Raw genomic sequence first — 17,809 nt, 5'->3', positions numbered from 1 at the left:
GTCCAAAATTTTTTTGGTCCCAAAATTTTTCGAAGTTTTTTTTGGTCCCAAAATTTTTCGAAGTTTTTTTTGGTCCAAAATTTTTTTGGTCCCAAAATTTTTCGAAGTTTTTTTTGGTCCCAAAATTTTTCGAAGTTTTTTTTGGTCCAAAATTTTTTTGGTCCCAAAATTTTTCAAAGTTTTTTTTGGTCCAAAATTTTTTTGGTCCCAAAATTTTTCGAAGTTTTTTTTGGTCCCAAAATTTTTTTGGTCCCAAAATTTTTCGAAGTTTTTTTTGGGTGAAAATTTTTTTGGTCCAAAATTTTTCGAAGTTTTTTTTGGTCCAAAATTTTTTTGGTCCCAAAATTTTTCGAAGTTTTTTTTGGTCCAAAATTTTTTTGGTCCAAAATTTTTTTGGTCCAAAATTTTTTTGGTCCCAAAATTTTTTTGGTCCCAAAATTTTTCGAAGTTTTTTTTGGGTGAAAATTTTTTTGGTCCAAAATTTTTCGAAGTTTTTTTTGGTCCAAAATTTTTTTGGTCCCAAAATTTTTCGAAGTTTTTTTTGGTCCAAAATTTTTTTGGTCCAAAATTTTTTTGGTCCAAAATTTTTTTGGTCCCAAAATTTTTCGAAGTTTTTTTTGGTCCAAAATTTTTTTGGTCCCAAAATTTTTCGAAGTTTTTTTTGGTCCCAAAATTTTTCGAAGTTTTTTTTGGTCCAAAATTTTTTTGGTCCCAAAATTTTTCGAAGTTTTTTTTGGTCCAAAATTTTTTTGGTCCCAAAATTTTTCGAAGTTTTTTTTGGTCCAAAATTTTTTTGGTCCCAAAATTTTTCGAAGTTTTTTTTGGGTGAAAATTTTTTTGGTCCCAAAATTTTTCGAAGTTTTTTTTGGTCCAAAATTTTTTTGGTCCCAAAATTTTTCGAAGTTTTTTTTGGTCCAAAATTTTTTTGGTCCCAAAATTTTTCGAAGTTTTTTTTGGTCCCAAAATTTTTCGAAGTTTTTTTTGGTCCAAAATTTTTTTGGTCCCAAAATTTTTCAAAGTTTTTCTTGGGTGAAAATATTTTTGGTCCCAAAATTTTTCGAAGTTTTTTTTGGTCCAAAATTTTTTTGGTCCCAAAATTTTTCGAAGTTTTTTTTGGTCCCAAAATTTTTCGAAGTTTTTTTTGGTCCAAAATTTTTTTGGTCCCAAAATTTTTCGAAGTTTTTTTTGGTCCCAAAATTTTTCGAAGTTTTTTTTGGTCCAAAATTTTTTTGGTCCCAAAATTTTTCGAAGTTTTTTTTGGTCCAAAATTTTTTTGGTCCCAAAATTTTTCGAAGTTTTTTTTGGTCCAAAATTTTTTTGGTCCCAAAATTTTTCGAAGTTTTTTTTGGGTGAAAATTTTTTTGGTCCCAAAATTTTTCGAAGTTTTTTTTGGTCCAAAATTTTTTTGGTCCCAAAATTTTTCGAAGTTTTTTTTGGTCCAAAATTTTTTTGGTCCCAAAATTTTTCGAAGTTTTTTTTGGTCCCAAAATTTTTCGAAGTTTTTTTTGGTCCAAAATTTTTTTGGTCCCAAAATTTTTCGAAGTTTTTTTTGGGTGAAAATTTTTTTGGTCCCAAAATTTTTCGAAGTTTTTTTTGGTCCAAAATTTTTTTGGTCCCAAAATTTTTCGAAGTTTTTTTTGGTCCCAAAATTTTTCGAAGTTTTTTTTGGTCCAAAATTTTTTTGGTCCCAAAATTTTTCGAATTTTTTTTTGGTCCCAAAATTTTTCGAAGTTTTTTTTGGTCCAAAATTTTTTTGGTCCCAAAATTTTTCGAAGTTTTTTTTGGTCCAAAATTTTTTTGGTCCCAAAATTTTTCGAAGTTTTTTTTGGTCCCAAAATTTTTTTGGTCCCAAAATTTTTCGAAGTTTTTTTTGGGTGAAAATTTTTTTGGTCCAAAATTTTTTTAAAGTTTTTTTTGGTCCTAAATTTTTTTGGTCCCAAAATTTTTCGAAGTTTTTTTTGGTCCCAAAATTTTTCGAAGTTTTTTTTGGTCAAAAATTTTTTTGGTCCCAAAATTTTTCGAAGTTTTTTTTGGTCCAAAATTTTTTTGGTCCCAAAATTTTTCGAAGTTTTTTTTGGTCCAAAATTTTTTTGGTCCCAAAATTTTTCGAAGTTTTTTTTGGTCCCAAAATTTTTCGAAGTTTTTTTTGGGTGAAAATTTTTTTGGTCCCAAAATTTTTCGAAGTTTTTTTTGGTCCCAAAATTTTTCGAAGTTTTTTTTGGTCCAAAATTTTTTTGGTCCCAAAATTTTTCGAAGTTTTTTTTGGTCCAAAATTTTTTTGGTCCCAAAATTTTTCGAAGTTTTTTTTGGTCCAAAATTTTTTTGGTCCCAAAATTTTTCGAAGTTTTTTTTGGGTGAAAATTTTTTTGGTCCCAAAATTTTTCGAAGTTTTTTTTGGTCCCAAAATTTTTCGAAGTTTTTTTTGGTCCCAAAATTTTTCGAAGTTTTTTTTGGTTCAAAATTTTTTTGGTCCCAAAATTTTTCGAAGTTTTTTTTGGTCCCAAAATTTTTCGAAGTTTTTTTTGGTCCAAAATTTTTTTGGTCCCAAAATTTTTCGAAGTTTTTTTTGGTCCAAAATTTTTTGAAGTTTTTTTTGGTCCAAAATTTTTTTGGTCCCAAAATTTTTCGAAGTTTTTTTTGGTCCAAAATTTTTTTGGTCCCAAAATTTTTCGAAGTTTTTTTTGGTCCAAAATTTTTTTGGTCCCAAAATTTTTCGAAGTTTTTTTTGGTCCCAAAATTTTTAGAAGTTTTTTTTGGTCCAAAATTTTTTTGGTCCCAAAATTTTTCGAAGTTTTTTTTGGGTGAAAATTTTTTTGGTCCCAAAATTTTTCGAAGTTTTTTTTGGTCCAAAATTTTTTTGGTCCCAAAATTTTTCGAAGTTTTTTTTGGTCCCAAAATTTTTCGAAGTTTTTTTTGGTCCAAAATTTTTTAAGTCCCAAAATTTTTCGAAGTTTTTTTTGGTCCCAAAATTTTTCGAAGTTTTTTTTGGTCCAAAATTTTTTTGGTCCCAAAATTTTTCGAAGTTTTTTTTGGTCCAAAATTTTTTTGGTCCCAAAATTTTTCGAAGTTTTTTTTGGTCCAAAATTTTTTTGGTCCCAAAATTTTTCGAAGTTTTTTTTGGTCCAAAATTTTTTGAAGTTTTTTTTGGTCCAAAATTTTTTTGGTCCCAAAATTTTTCGAAGTTTTTTTTGGTCCAAAATTTTTTTGGTCCCAAAATTTTTCGAAGTTTTTTTTGGTCCAAAATTTTTTTGGTCCCAAAATTTTTCGAAGTTTTTTTTGGTCCCAAAATTTTTAGAAGTTTTTTTTGGTCCAAAATTTTTTTGGTCCCAAAATTTTTCGAAGTTTTTTTTGGGTGAAAATTTTTTTGGTCCCAAAATTTTTCGAAGTTTTTTTTGGTCCAAAATTTTTTTGGTCCCAAAATTTTTCGAAGTTTTTTTTGGTCCCAAAATTTTTCGAAGTTTTTTTTGGTCCAAAATTTTTTAAGTCCCAAAATTTTTCGAAGTTTTTTTTGGTCCCAAAATTTTTCGAAGTTTTTTTTGGTCCAAAATTTTTTTGGTCCCAAAATTTTTCGAAGTTTTTTTTGGTCCAAAATTTTTTTGGTCCCAAAATTTTTTGAAGTTTTTTTTGGGTGAAAATTTTTTTGGTCCCAAAATTTTTCGAAGTTTTTTTTGGTCCAAAATTTTTTTGGTCCCAAAATTTTTCGAAGTTTTTTTTGGTCCAAAATTTTTTTGGTCCCAAAATTTTTCGAAGTTTTTTTTGGTCCCAAAATTTTTCGAAGTTCTTTTTGGTCCAAAATTTTTTTGGTCCCAAAATTTTTCGAAGTTTTTTTTGGTCCAAAATTTTTTTGGTCCCAAAATTTTTCGAAGTTTTTTTTGGTCCAAAATTTTTTTGGTCCCAAAATTTTTCGAAGTTTTTTTGGTCCCAAAATTTTTCGAAGTTTTTTTTTGGTCCAAAATTTTTTTGGTCCCAAAATTTTTCGAATTTTTTTTTGGTCCCAAAATTTTTCGAAGTTTTTTTTGGTCCAAAATTTTTTTGGTCCCAAAATTTTTCGAAGTTTTTTTTGGTCCCAAAATTTTTTTGGTCCCAAAATTTTTCGAAGTTTTTTTTGGGTGAAAATTTTTTTGGTCCAAAATTTTTTTGAAGTTTTTTTTGGTCCAAAATTTTTTTGGTCCCAAAATTTTTCGAAGTTTTTTTTGGTCCCAAAATTTTTCGAAGTTTTTTTTGGTCCAAAATTTTTTTGGTCCCAAAATTTTTCGAAGTTTTTTTTGGTCCAAAATTTTTTTGGTCCCAAAATTTTTCGAAGTTTTTTTTGGTCCAAAATTTTTTTGGTCCCAAAATTTTTCGAAGTTTTTTTTGGTCCCAAAATTTTTCGAAGTTTTTTTTGGGTGAAAATTTTTTTGGTCCCAAAATTTTTCGAAGTTTTTTTTGGTCCCAAAATTTTTCGAAGTTTTTTTTGGGTGAAAATTTTTTTGGTCCCAAAATTTTTCGAAGTTTTTTTTGGTCCAAAATTTTTTTGGTCCCAAAATTTTTCGAAGTTTTTTTTGGGTGAAAATTTTTTTGGTCCCAAAATTTTTCGAAGTTTTTTTTGGTCCCAAAATTTTTCGAAGTTTTTTTTGGTCCAAAATTTTTTTGGTCCCAAAATTTTTCGAAGTTTTTTTTGGTCCCAAAATTTTTCGAAGTTTTTTTTGGTCCAAAATTTTTTTGGTCCCAAAATTTTTCGAAGTTTTTTTTGGTCCAAAATTTTTTTGGTCCCAAAATTTTTTGAAGTTTTTTTTGGTCCAAAATTTTTTTGGTCCCAAAATTTTTCGAAGTTTTTTTTGGGTGAAAATTTTTTTGGTCCCAAAATTTTTCGAAGTTTTTTTTGGTCCCAAAATTTTTCGAAGTTTTTTTTGGTCCAAAATTTTTTTGGTCCCAAAATTTTTCGAAGTTTTTTTTGGTCCCAAAATTTTTCGAAGTTTTTTTTGGTCCAAAATTTTTCGAAGTTTTTTTTGGTCCCAAAATTTTTTTGGTCCCAAAATTTTTCAAAGTTTTTTTTGGTCCAAAATTTTTTTGGTCCCAAAATTTTTCGAAGTTTTTTTTGGTCCCAAAATTTTTTTGGTCCCAAAATTTTTCGAAGTTTTTTTTGGGTGAAAATTTTTTTGGTCCAAAATTTTTCGAAGTTTTTTTTGGTCCAAAATTTTTTTGGTCCCAAAATTTTTCGAAGTTTTTTTTGGTCCAAAATTTTTTTGGTCCAAAATTTTTTTGGTCCCAAAATTTTTCGAAGTTTTTTTGGTCCAAAATTTTTTTGGTCCCAAAATTTTTCGAAGTTTTTTTTGGTCCAAAATTTTTTTGGTCCAAAATTTTTTTGGTCCCAAAATTTTTCGAAGTTTTTTTTGGGTGAAATTTTTTTTGGTCCCAAAATTTTTCGAAGTTTTTTTTGGTCCAAAATTTTTTTGGTCCAAAATTTTTTTGGTCCCAAAATTTTTCGAAGTTTTTTTTGGAAGAAAATTTTTTTGGTCCCAAAATTTCTCGAAGTTTTTTTTGGTCCAAAATTTTTTTGGTCCCAAAATTTTTCGAAGTTTTTTTTGGGTGAAAATTTTTTTGGTCCCAAAATGTTTCTAAGTTTTTTTTGGACCAAAATTTTTTTGGTCCCAAAATTTTTCGAAGTTTTTTTTGGAAGAAAATTTTTTTGGTCCCAAAATTTCTCGAAGTTTTTTTTGGTCCAAAATTTTTTTGGTCCCAAAATTTTTCGAAGTTTTTTTTGGTCCAAAATTTTTCGAAGTTTTTTTTGGTCCCAAAATTTTTTTGGTCCCAAAATTTTTCGAAGTTTTTTTTGGGTGAAAATTTTTTTGGTCCAAAATTTTTCGAAGTTTTTTTTGGTCCAAAATTTTTTTGGTCCCAAAATTTTTCGAAGTTTTTTTTGGTCCAAAATTTTTTTGGTCCAAAATTTTTTTGGTCCCAAAATTTTTCGAAGTTTTTTTTGGTCCAAAATTTTTTTGGTCCCAAAATTTTTCGAAGTTTTTTTTGGTCCAAAATTTTTTTGGTCCCAAAATTTTTCGAAGTTTTTTTTGGTCCCAAAATTTTTCGAAGTTTTTTTTGGTCCAAAATTTTTTTGGTCCCAAAATTTTTCGAAGTTTTTTTTGGTCCAAAATTTTTTTGGTCCAAAATTTTTTTGGTCCCAAAATTTTTCGAAGTTTTTTTGGTCCAAAATTTTTTTGGTCCCAAAATTTTTCGAAGTTTTTTTTGGTCCAAAATTTTTTTGGTCCAAAATTTTTTTGGTCCCAAAATTTTTCGAAGTTTTTTTTGGGTGAAATTTTTTTTGGTCCCAAAATTTTTCGAAGTTTTTTTTGGTCCAAAATTTTTTTGGTCCAAAATTTTTTTGGTCCCAAAATTTTTCGAAGTTTTTTTTGGAAGAAAATTTTTTTGGTCCCAAAATTTCTCGAAGTTTTTTTTGGTCCAAAATTTTTTTGGTCCCAAAATTTTTCGAAGTTTTTTTTGGGTGAAAATTTTTTTGGTCCCAAAATGTTTCTAAGTTTTTTTTGGACCAAAATTTTTTTGGTCCCAAAATTTTTCGAAGTTTTTTTTGGAAGAAAATTTTTTTGGTCCCAAAATTTCTCGAAGTTTTTTTTGGTCCAAAATTTTTTTGGTCCCAAAATTTTTCGAAGTTTTTTTTGGTCCAAAATTTTTCGAAGTTTTTTTTGGTCCCAAAATTTTTCGAAGTTTTTTTTGGTCCAAAATTTTTTTGGTCCCAAAATTTTTCGAAGTTTTTTTTGGTCCAAAATTTTTTTGGTCCCAAAATTTTTCGAAGTTTTTTTTGGTCCCAAAATTTTTCGAAGTTTTTTTTGGGTGAAAATTTTTTTGGTCCCAAAATTTTTCGAAGTTTTTTTTGGTCCCAAAATTTTTCGAAGTTTTTTTTGGGTGAAAATTTTTTTGGTCCCAAAATTTTTCGAAGTTTTTTTTGGTCCAAAATTTTTTTGGTCCCAAAATTTTTCGAAGTTTTTTTTGGGTGAAAATTTTTTTGGTCCCAAAATTTTTCGAAGTTTTTTTTGGTCCCAAAATTTTTCGAAGTTTTTTTTGGTCCAAAATTTTTTTGGTCCCAAAATTTTTCGAAGTTTTTTTTGGTCCAAAATTTTTTTGGTCCCAAAATTTTTCGAAGTTTTTTTTGGTCCCAAAATTTTTCGAAGTTTTTTTTGGGTGAAAATTTTTTTGGTCCCAAAATTTTTCGAAGTTTTTTTTGGTCCCAAAATTTTTCGAAGTTTTTTTTGGGTGAAAATTTTTTTGGTCCCAAAATTTTTCGAAGTTTTTTTTGGTCCAAAATTTTTTTGGTCCCAAAATTTTTCGAAGTTTTTTTTGGGTGAAAATTTTTTTGGTCCCAAAATTTTTCGAAGTTTTTTTTTGGTCCCAAAATTTTTCGAAGTTTTTTTTGGTCCAAAATTTTTTTGGTCCCAAAATTTTTCGAAGTTTTTTTTGGTCCCAAAATTTTTCGAAGTTTTTTTTGGTCCAAAATTTTTTTGGTCCCAAAATTTTTCGAAGTTTTTTTTGGTCCAAAATTTTTTTGGTCCCAAAATTTTTTGAAGTTTTTTTTGGTCCAAAATTTTTTTGGTCCCAAAATTTTTCGAAGTTTTTTTTGGGTGAAAATTTTTTTGGTCCCAAAATTTTTCGAAGTTTTTTTTGGTCCCAAAATTTTTCGAAGTTTTTTTTGGTCCAAAATTTTTTTGGTCCCAAAATTTTTCGAAGTTTTTTTTGGTCCCAAAATTTTTCGAAGTTTTTTTTGGTCCAAAATTTTTCGAAGTTTTTTTTGGTCCCAAAATTTTTTTGGTCCCAAAATTTTTCAAAGTTTTTTTTGGTCCAAAATTTTTTTGGTCCCAAAATTTTTCGAAGTTTTTTTTGGTCCCAAAATTTTTTTGGTCCCAAAATTTTTCGAAGTTTTTTTTGGGTGAAAATTTTTTTGGTCCAAAATTTTTCGAAGTTTTTTTTGGTCCAAAATTTTTTTGGTCCCAAAATTTTTCGAAGTTTTTTTTGGTCCAAAATTTTTTTGGTCCAAAATTTTTTTGGTCCCAAAATTTTTCGAAGTTTTTTTGGTCCAAAATTTTTTTGGTCCCAAAATTTTTCGAAGTTTTTTTTGGTCCAAAATTTTTTTGGTCCAAAATTTTTTTGGTCCCAAAATTTTTCGAAGTTTTTTTTGGGTGAAATTTTTTTTGGTCCCAAAATTTTTCGAAGTTTTTTTTGGTCCAAAATTTTTTTGGTCCAAAATTTTTTTGGTCCCAAAATTTTTCGAAGTTTTTTTTGGAAGAAAATTTTTTTGGTCCCAAAATTTCTCAAAGTTTTTTTTGGTCCAAAATTTTTTTGGTCCCAAAATTTTTCGAAGTTTTTTTTGGGTGAAAATTTTTTTGGTCCCAAAATGTTTCTAAGTTTTTTTTGGACCAAAATTTTTTTGGTCCCAAAATTTTTCGAAGTTTTTTTTGGAAGAAAATTTTTTTGGTCCCAAAATTTCTCGAAGTTTTTTTTGGTCCAAAATTTTTTTGGTCCCAAAATTTTTCGAAGTTTTTTTTGGTCCAAAATTTTTCGAAGTTTTTTTTGGTCCCAAAATTTTTTTGGTCCCAAAATTTTTCGAAGTTTTTTTTGGGTGAAAATTTTTTTGGTCCAAAATTTTTCGAAGTTTTTTTTGGTCCAAAATTTTTTTGGTCCCAAAATTTTTCGAAGTTTTTTTTGGTCCAAAATTTTTTTGGTCCAAAATTTTTTTGGTCCCAAAATTTTTCGAAGTTTTTTTTGGTCCAAAATTTTTTTGGTCCCAAAATTTTTCGAAGTTTTTTTTGGTCCAAAATTTTTTTGGTCCCAAAATTTTTCGAAGTTTTTTTTGGTCCCAAAATGTTTCTAAGTTTTTTTTGGACCAAAATTTTTTTGGTCCCAAAATTTTTCGAAGTTTTTTTTGGAAGAAAATTTTTTTGGTCCCAAAATTTCTCGAAGTTTTTTTTGGTCCAAAATTTTTTTGGTCCCAAAATTTTTCGAAGTTTTTTTTGGTCCAAAATTTTTCGAAGTTTTTTTTGGTCCCAAAATTTTTTTGGTCCCAAAATTTTTCGAAGTTTTTTTTGGGTGAAAATTTTTTTGGTCCAAAATTTTTCGAAGTTTTTTTTGGTCCAAAATTTTTTTGGTCCCAAAATTTTTCGAAGTTTTTTTTGGTCCAAAATTTTTTTGGTCCAAAATTTTTTTGGTCCCAAAATTTTTCGAAGTTTTTTTTGGTCCAAAATTTTTTTGGTCCCAAAATTTTTCGAAGTTTTTTTTGGTCCAAAATTTTTTTGGTCCCAAAATTTTTCGAAGTTTTTTTTGGTCCCAAAATTTTTCGAAGTTTTTTTTGGTCCAAAATTTTTTTGGTCCCAAAATTTTTCGAAGTTTTTTTTGGTCCAAAATTTTTTTGGTCCAAAATTTTTTTGGTCCCAAAATTTTTCGAAGTTTTTTTTGGGTGAAATTTTTTTTGGTCCCAAAATTTTTCGAAGTTTTTTTTGGTCCAAAATTTTTTTGGTCCAAAATTTTTTTGGTCCCAAAATTTTTCGAAGTTTTTTTTGGAAGAAAATTTTTTTGGTCCCAAAATTTCTCGAAGTTTTTTTTGGTCCAAAATTTTTTTGGTCCCAAAATTTTTCGAAGTTTTTTTTGGGTGAAAATTTTTTTGGTCCCAAAATGTTTCTAAGTTTTTTTTGGACCAAAATTTTTTTGGTCCCAAAATTTTTCGAAGTTTTTTTTGGAAGAAAATTTTTTTGGTCCCAAAATTTCTCGAAGTTTTTTTTGGTCCAAAATTTTTTTGGTCCCAAAATTTTTCGAAGTTTTTTTTGGTCCAAAATTTTTCGAAGTTTTTTTTGGTCCCAAAATTTTTTTGGTCCCAAAATTTTTCGAAGTTTTTTTTGGGTGAAAATTTTTTTGGTCCAAAATTTTTCGAAGTTTTTTTTGGTCCAAAATTTTTTTGGTCCCAAAATTTTTCGAAGTTTTTTTTGGTCCAAAATTTTTTTGGTCCAAAATTTTTTTGGTCCCAAAATTTTTCGAAGTTTTTTTTGGTCCAAAATTTTTTTGGTCCCAAAATTTTTCGAAGTTTTTTTTGGTCCAAAATTTTTTTGGTCCCAAAATTTTTCGAAGTTTTTTTTGGTCCCAAAATTTTTCGAAGTTTTATTTGGTCCAAAATTTTTTTGGTCCCAAAATTTTTCGAAGTTTTTTTTGGTCCAAAATTTTTTTGGTCCCAAAATTTTTCGAAGTTTTTTTTGGTCCCAAAATTTTTTTGGTCCCAAAATTTTTCGAAGTTTTTTTTGGGTGAAAATTTTTTTGGTCCAAAATTTTTTTGGTCCCAAAATTTTTCGAAGTTTTTTTTGGTCCAAAATTTTTTTGGTCCCAAAATTTTTCGAATTTTTTTTTGGTCCCAAAATTTTTTTGGTCCCAAAATTTTTCGAAGTTTTTTTTGGGTGAAAATTTTTTTGGTCCAAAATTTTTCGAAGTTTTTTTTGGTCCAAAATTTTTTTGGTCCCAAAATTTTTCGAAGTTTTTTTTGGTCCAAAATTTTTTTGGTCCAAAATTTTTTTGGTCCCAAAATTTTTCGAAGTTTTTTTTGGTCCAAAATTTTTTTGGTCCCAAAATTTTTCGAAGTTTTTTTTGGTCCAAAATTTTTTGGGTCCCAAAATTTTTTCGAAGTTTTTTTATGGTCCCAAAATTTTTCGAAGTTTTTTTTGGTCCAAAATTTTTTTGGTCCCAAAATTTTTCAAAGTTTTTTTTGGGTGAAAATTTTTTTGGTCCCAAAATGTTTCTAAGTTTTTTTTGGTCCAAAATTTTTTTGGTCCCAAAATTTTTCGAAGTTTTTTTTGGTCCAAAATTTTTTTGGTCCCAAAATTTTTCGAAGTTTTTTTTGGTCCAAAATTTTTTTGGTCCCAAAATTTTTCGAAGTTTTTTTTGGTCCCAAAATTTTTCGAAGTTTTTTTTGGTCCAAAATTTTTTTGGTCCCAAAATTTTTCGAAGTTTTTTTTGGAAGAAAATTTTTTTGGTCCCAAAATTTCTCGAAGTTTTTTTTGGTCCAAAATTTTTTTGGTCCCAAAATTTTTCGAAGTTTTTTTTGGGTGAAAATTTTTTTGGTCCCAAAATGTTTCTAAGTTTTTTTTGGTCCAAAATTTTTTTGGTCCCAAAATTTTTCGAAGTTTTTTTTGGTCCAAAATTTTTTTGGTCCCAAAATTTTTCGAAGTTTTTTTTGGGTGAAAATTTTTTTGGTCCCAAAATGTTTCTAAGTTTTTTTTGGTCCAAAATTTTTTTGGTCCCAAAATTTTTCGAAGTTTTTTTTGGTCCCAAAATTTTTCGAAGTTTTTTTTGGTCCAAAATTTTTTTGGTCCCAAAATTTTTCAAAGTTTTTTTTGGCCCAAAATTTTTTTGGTCCCAAAATTTTTCGAAGTTTTTTTTGGTCCCAAAATTTTTTTGGTCCCAAAATTTTTCGAAGTTTTTTTTGGGTGAAAATTTTTTTGGTCCCAAAATTTTTTGAAGTTTTTTTTGGTCCAAAATTTTTTTGGTCCCAAAATTTTTCGAAGTTTTTTTTGGTCCCAAAATTTTTCGAAGTTTTTTTTGGTCCAAAATTTTTTTGGTCCCAAAATTTTTCAAAGTTTTTTTTGGTCCAAAATTTTTTTGGTCCCAAAATTTTTCGAAGTTTTTTTTGGTCCAAAATTTTTTTGGTCCCAAAATTTTTCAAAGTTTTTTTTGGTCCAAAATTTTTTTGGTCCCAAAATTTTTCGAAGTTTTTTTTGGTCCCAAAATTTTTCGAAGTTTTTTTTGGTCCAAAATTTTTTTGGTCCCAAAATTTTTCGAAGTTTTTTTTGGTCCCAAAATTTTTCGAAGTTTTTTTTGGTCCAAAATTTTTTTGGTCCCAAAATTTTTCAAAGTTTTTTTTGGTCCAAAATTTTTTTGGTCCCAAAATTTTTCGAAGTTTTTTTTGGTCCCAAAATTTTTTTGGTCCCAAAATTTTTCGAAGTTTTTTTTGGGTGAAAATTTTTTTAGTCCAAAATTTTTCGAAGTTTTTTTTGGTCCAAAATTTTTTTGGTCCCAAAATTTTTCGAAGTTTTTTTTGGTCCAAAATTTTTTTGGTCCAAAATTTTTTTGGTCCCAAAATTTTTCGAAGTTTTTTTGGTCCAAAATTTTTTTGGTCCCAAAATTTTTCGAAGTTTTTTTTGGTCCAAAATTTTTTTGGTCCAAAATTTTTTTGGTCCCAAAATTTTTCGAAGTTTTTTTTGGGTGAAATTTTTTTTGGTCCCAAAATTTTTCGAAGTTTTTTTTGGTCCAAAATTTTTTTGGTCCAAAATTTTTTTGGTCCCAAAATTTTTCGAAGTTTTTTTTGGAAGAAAATTTTTTTGGTCCCAAAATTTCTCGAAGTTTTTTTTGGTCCAAAATTTTTTTGGTCCCAAAATTTTTCGAAGTTTTTTTTGGACCAAAATTTTTTTGGTCCCAAAATTTTTCGAAGTTTTTTTTGGAAGAAAATTTTTTTGGTCCCAAAATTTCTCGAAGTTTTTTTTGGTCCAAAATTTTTTTGGTCCCAAAATTTTTCGAAGTTTTTTTTGGTCCAAAATTTTTCGAAGTTTTTTTTGGTCCCAAAATTTTTTTGGTCCCAAAATTGTTCGAAGTTTTTTTTGGGTGAAAATTTTTTTGGTCCAAAATTTTTCGAAGTTTTTTTTGGTCCAAAATTTTTTTGGTCCCAAAATTTTTCGAAGTTTTTTTTGGTCCAAAATTTTTTTGGTCCAAAATTTTTTTGGTCCCAAAATTTTTCGAAGTTTTTTTTGGTCCAAAATTTTTTTGGTCCCAAAATTTTTCGAAGTTTTTTTTGGTCCAAAATTTTTTTGGTCCCAAAATTTTTCGAAGTTTTTTTTGGTCCCAAAATTTTTCGAAGTTTTTTTTGGTCCAAAATTTTTTTGGTCCCAAAATTTTTCGAAGTTTTTTTTGGTCCAAAATTTTTTTGGTCCCAAAATTTTTCGAAGTTTTTTTTGGTCCCAAAATTTTTTTGGTCCCAAAATTTTTCGAAGTTTTTTTTGGGTGAAAATTTTTTTGGTCCAAAATTTTTTTGGTCCCAAAATTTTTCGAAGTTTTTTTTGGTCCAAAATTTTTTTGGTCCCAAAATTTTTCGAAGTTTTTTTTGGGTGAAAATTTTTTTGGTCCAAAATTTTTCGAAGTTTTTTTTGGTCCAAAATTTTTTTGGTCCCAAAATTTTTCGAAGTTTTTTTTGGTCCAAAATTTTTTTGGTCCAAAATTTTTTTGGTCCCAAAATTTTTCGAAGTTTTTTTTGGTCCAAAATTTTTTTGGTCCCAAAATTTTTCGAAGTTTTTTTTGGTCCAAAATTTTTTTGGTCCCAAAATTTTTTCGAAGTTTTTTTATGGTCCCAAAATTTTTCGAAGTTTTTTTTGGTCCAAAATTTTTTTGGTCCCAAAATTTTTCGAAGTTTTTTTTGGGTGAAAATTTTTTTGGTCCCAAAATGTTTCTAAGTTTTTTTTGGTCCAAAATTTTTTTGGTCCCAAAATTTTTCGAAGTTTTTTTTGGTCCAAAATTTTTTTGGTCCCAAAATTTTTCGAAGTTTTTTTTGGTCCAAAATTTTTTTGGTCCCAAAATTTTTCGAAGTTTTTTTTGGTCCAAAAATTTTTCGAAGTTTTTTTTGGTCCAAAATTTTTTTGGTCCCAAAATTTTTCGAAGTTTTTTTTGGAAGAAAATTTTTTTGGTCCCAAAATTTCTCGAAGTTTTTTTTGGTCCAAAATTTTTTTGGTCCCAAAATTTTTCGAAGTTTTTTTTGGGTGAAAATTTTTTTGGTCCCAAAATGTTTCTAAGTTTTTTTTGGTCCAAAATTTTTTTGGTCCCAAAATTTTTCGAAGTTTTTTTTGGTCCAAAATTTTTTTGGTCCCAAAATTTTTCGAAGTTTTTTTTGGTCCAAAATTTTTTTGGTCCCAAAATTTTTCAAAGTTTTTTTTGGTCCCAAAATTTTTCGAAGTTTTTTTTGGTCCAAAATTTTTTTGGTCCCAAAATTTTTCAAAGTTTTTTTTGGCCCAAAATTTTTTTGGTCCCAAAATTTTTCGAAGTTTTTTTTGGTCCCAAAATTTTTTTGGTCCCAAAATTTTTCGAAGTTTTTTTTGGGTGAAAATTTTTTTGGTCCAAAATTTTTCAAAGTTTTTTTTGGTCCAAAATTTTTTTGGTCCCAAAATTTTTCGAAGTTTTTTTTGGTCCAAAATTTTTTTGGTCCAAAATTTTTTTGGTCCCAAAATTTTTCGAAGTTTTTTTGGTCCAAAATTTTTTTGGTCCCAAAATTTTTCGAAGTTTTTTTTGGTCCAAAATTTTTTTGGTCCCAAAATTTTTCGAAGTTTTTTTTGGTCCCAAAATTTTTCGAAGTTTTTTTTGGTCCAAAATTTTTTTGGTCCCAAAATTTTTCAAAGTTTTTTTTGGTCCAAAATTTTTTTGGTCCCAAAATTTTTCGAAGTTTTTTTTGGTCCCAAAATTTTTCGAAGTTTTTTTTGGTCCAAAATTTTTTTGGTCCCAAAATTTTTCGAAGTTTTTTTTGGTCCCAAAATTTTTCGAAGTTTTTTTTGGTCCAAAATTTTTTTGGTCCCAAAATTTTTCGAAGTTTTTTTTGGTCCCAAAATTTTTCGAAGTTTTTTTTGGGTGAAAATTTTTTTGGTCCCAAAATTTTTCGAAGTTTTTTTTGGTCCCAAAATTTTTCGAAGTTTTTTTTGGTCCAAAATTTTTTTGGTCCCAAAATTTTTCGAAGTTTTTTTTGGTCCAAAATTTTTTTGGTCCCAAAATTTTTCGAAGTTTTTTTTGGTCCAAAATTTTTTTGGTCCCAACATTTTTCGAAGTTTTTTTTGGGTGAAAATTTTTTTGGTCCCAAAATTTTTCGAAGTTTTTTTTGGTCCAAAATTTTTTTGGTCCCAAAATTTTTCGAAGTTTTTTTTGGGTGAAAATTTTTTTGGTCCCAAAATTTTTCGAAGTTTTTTTTGGTCCAAAATTTTTTTGGTCCCAAAATTTTTCGAAGTTTTTTTTGGTCCAAAATTTTTTGGTCCCAAAATTTTTCGAAGTTTTTTTTGGTCCCAAAATTTTTCGAAGTTTTTTTTGGTCCAAAATTTTTTTGGTCCCAAAATTTTTCGAAGTTTTTTTTGGTCCCAAAATTTTTCGAAGTTTTTTTTGGTCCAAAATTTTTTTGGTCCCAAAATTTTTCGAAGTTTTTTTTGGTCCCAAAATTTTTCGAAGTTTTTTTTGGGTGAAAATTTTTTTGGTCCCAAAATTTTTCGAAGTTTTTTTTGGTCCCAAAATTTTTCGAAGTTTTTTTTGGTCCAAAATTTTTTTGGTCCCAAAATTTTTCGAAGTTTTTTTTGGTCCAAAATTTTTTTGGTCCCAAAATTTTTCGAAGTTTTTTTTGGTCCAAAATTTTTTTGGTCCCAACATTTTTCGAAGTTTTTTTTGGGTGAAAATTTTTTTGGTCCCAAAATTTTTCGAAGTTTTTTTTGGTCCAAAATTTTTTTGGTCCCAAAATTTTTCGAAGTTTTTTTTGGGTGAAAATTTTTTTGGTCCCAAAATTTTTCGAAGTTTTTTTTGGTCCAAAATTTTTTTGGTCCCAAAATTTTTCGAAGTTTTTTTTGGTCCAAAATTTTTTGGTCCCAAAATTTTTCGAAGTTTTTTTTGGTCCCAAAATTTTTCGAAGTTTTTTTTGGGTGAAAATTTTTTTGGTCCCAAAATTTTTCGAAGTTTTTTTTGGTCCCAAAATTTTTCGAAGTTTTTTTTGGTCCAAAATTTTTTTGGTCCCAAAATTTTTCGAAGTTTTTTTTGGTCCAAAATTTTTTTGGTCCCAAAATTTTTCGAAGTTTTTTTTGGTCCAAAATTTTTTTGGTCCCAACATTTTTCGAAGTTTTTTTTGGGTGAAAATTTTTTTGGTCCCAAAATTTTTCGAAGTTTTTTTTGGTCCAAAATTTTTTTGGTCCCAAAATTTTTCGAAGTTTTTTTTGGTCCAAAATTTTTTTGGTCCCAAAATTTTTCGAAGTTTTTTTTGGTCCAAAATTTTTTTGGTCCCAAAATTTTTCGAAGTTTTTTTTGGGTGAAAATTTTTTTGGTCCCAAAATTTTTCGAAGTTTTTTTTGGTCCAAAATTTTTTTGGTCCCAAAATTTTTCGAAGTTTTTTTTGGTCCAAAATTTTTTTGGTCCCAAAATTTTTCGAAGTTTTTTTTGGTCCCAAAATTTTTCGAAGTTTTTTTTGGTCCAAAATTTTTTTGGTCCCAAAATTTTTCGAAGTTTTTTTTGGTCCCAAAATTTTTCGAAGTTTTTTTTGGGTGAAAATTTTTTTGGTCCCAAAATTTTTCGAAGTTTTTTTTGGTCCAAAATTTTTTTGGTCCAAAATTTTTTTGGTCCCAAAATTTTTCGAAGTTTTTTTTGGAAGAAAATTTTTTTGGTCCCAAAATTTCTCGAAGTTTTTTTTGGTCCAAAATTTTTTTGGTCCCAAAATTTTTCGAAGTTTTTTTTGGACCAAAATTTTTTTGGTCCCAAAATTTTTCGAAGTTTTTTTTGGAAGAAAATTTTTTTGGTCCCAAAATTTCTCGAAGTTTTTTTTGGTCCAAAATTTTTTTGGTCCCAAAATTTTTCGAAGTTTTTTTTGGTCCAAAATTTTTCGAAGTTTTTTTTGGTCCCAAAATTTTTTTGGTCCCAAAATTGTTCGAAGTTTTTTTTGGGTGAAAATTTTTTTGGTCCAAAATTTTTCGAAGTTTTTTTTGGTCCAAAATTTTTTTGGTCCCAAAATTTTTCGAAGTTTTTTTTGGTCCAAAATTTTTTTGGTCCAAAATTTTTTTGGTCCCAAAATTTTTCGAAGTTTTTTTTGGTCCAAAATTTTTTTGGTCCCAAAATTTTTCGAAGTTTTTTTTGGTCCAAAATTTTTTTGGTCCCAAAATTTTTCGAAGTTTTTTTTGGTCCCAAAATTTTTCGAAGTTTTTTTTGGTCCAAAATTTTTTTGGTCCCAAAATTTTTCGAAGTTTTTTTTGGTCCAAAATTTTTTTGGTCCCAAAATTTTTCGAAGTTTTTTTTGGTCCCAAAATTTTTTTGGTCCCAAAATTTTTCGAAGTTTTTTTTGGGTGAAAATTTTTTTGGTCCAAAATTTTTTTGGTCCCAAAATTTTTCGAAGTTTTTTTTGGTCCAAAATTTTTTTGGTCCCAAAATTTTTCGAAGTTTTTTTTGGGTGAAAATTTTTTTGGTCCAAAATTTTTCGAAGTTTTTTTTGGTCCAAAATTTTTTTGGTCCCAAAATTTTTCGAAGTTTTTTTTGGTCCAAAATTTTTTTGGTCCAAAATTTTTTTGGTCCCAAAATTTTTCGAAGTTTTTTTTGGTCCAAAATTTTTTTGGTCCCAAAACTTTTCGAAGTTTTTTTTGGTCCAAAATTTTTTTGGTCCCAAAATTTTTTCGAAGTTTTTTTATGGTCCCAAAATTTTTCGAAGTTTTTTTTGGTCCAAAATTTTTTTGGTCCCAAAATTTTTCGAAGTTTTTTTTGGGTGAAAATTTTTTTGGTCCCAAAATGTTTCTAAGTTTTTTTTGGTCCAAAATTTTTTTGGTCCCAAAATTTTTCGAAGTTTTTTTTGGTCCAAAATTTTTTTGGTCCCAAAATTTTTCGAAGTTTTTTTTGGTCCAAAATTTTTTTGGTCCCAAAATTTTTCGAAGTTTTTTTTGGTCCAAAAATTTTTCGAAGTTTTTTTTGGTCCAAAATTTTTTTGGTCCCAAAATTTTTCGAAGTTTTTTTTGGAAGAAAATTTTTTTGGTCCCAAAATTTCTCGAAGTTTTTTTTGGTCCAAAATTTTTTTGGTCCCAAAATTTTT

Source organism: Astyanax mexicanus, chromosome 8 (assembly GCF_023375975.1).
Source record: "Astyanax mexicanus isolate ESR-SI-001 chromosome 8, AstMex3_surface, whole genome shotgun sequence".
In the NCBI taxonomy this organism is placed as follows: Eukaryota; Metazoa; Chordata; class Actinopteri; order Characiformes; family Acestrorhamphidae; genus Astyanax; species Astyanax mexicanus.
This window is presented reverse-complemented; position numbering follows the sequence as displayed.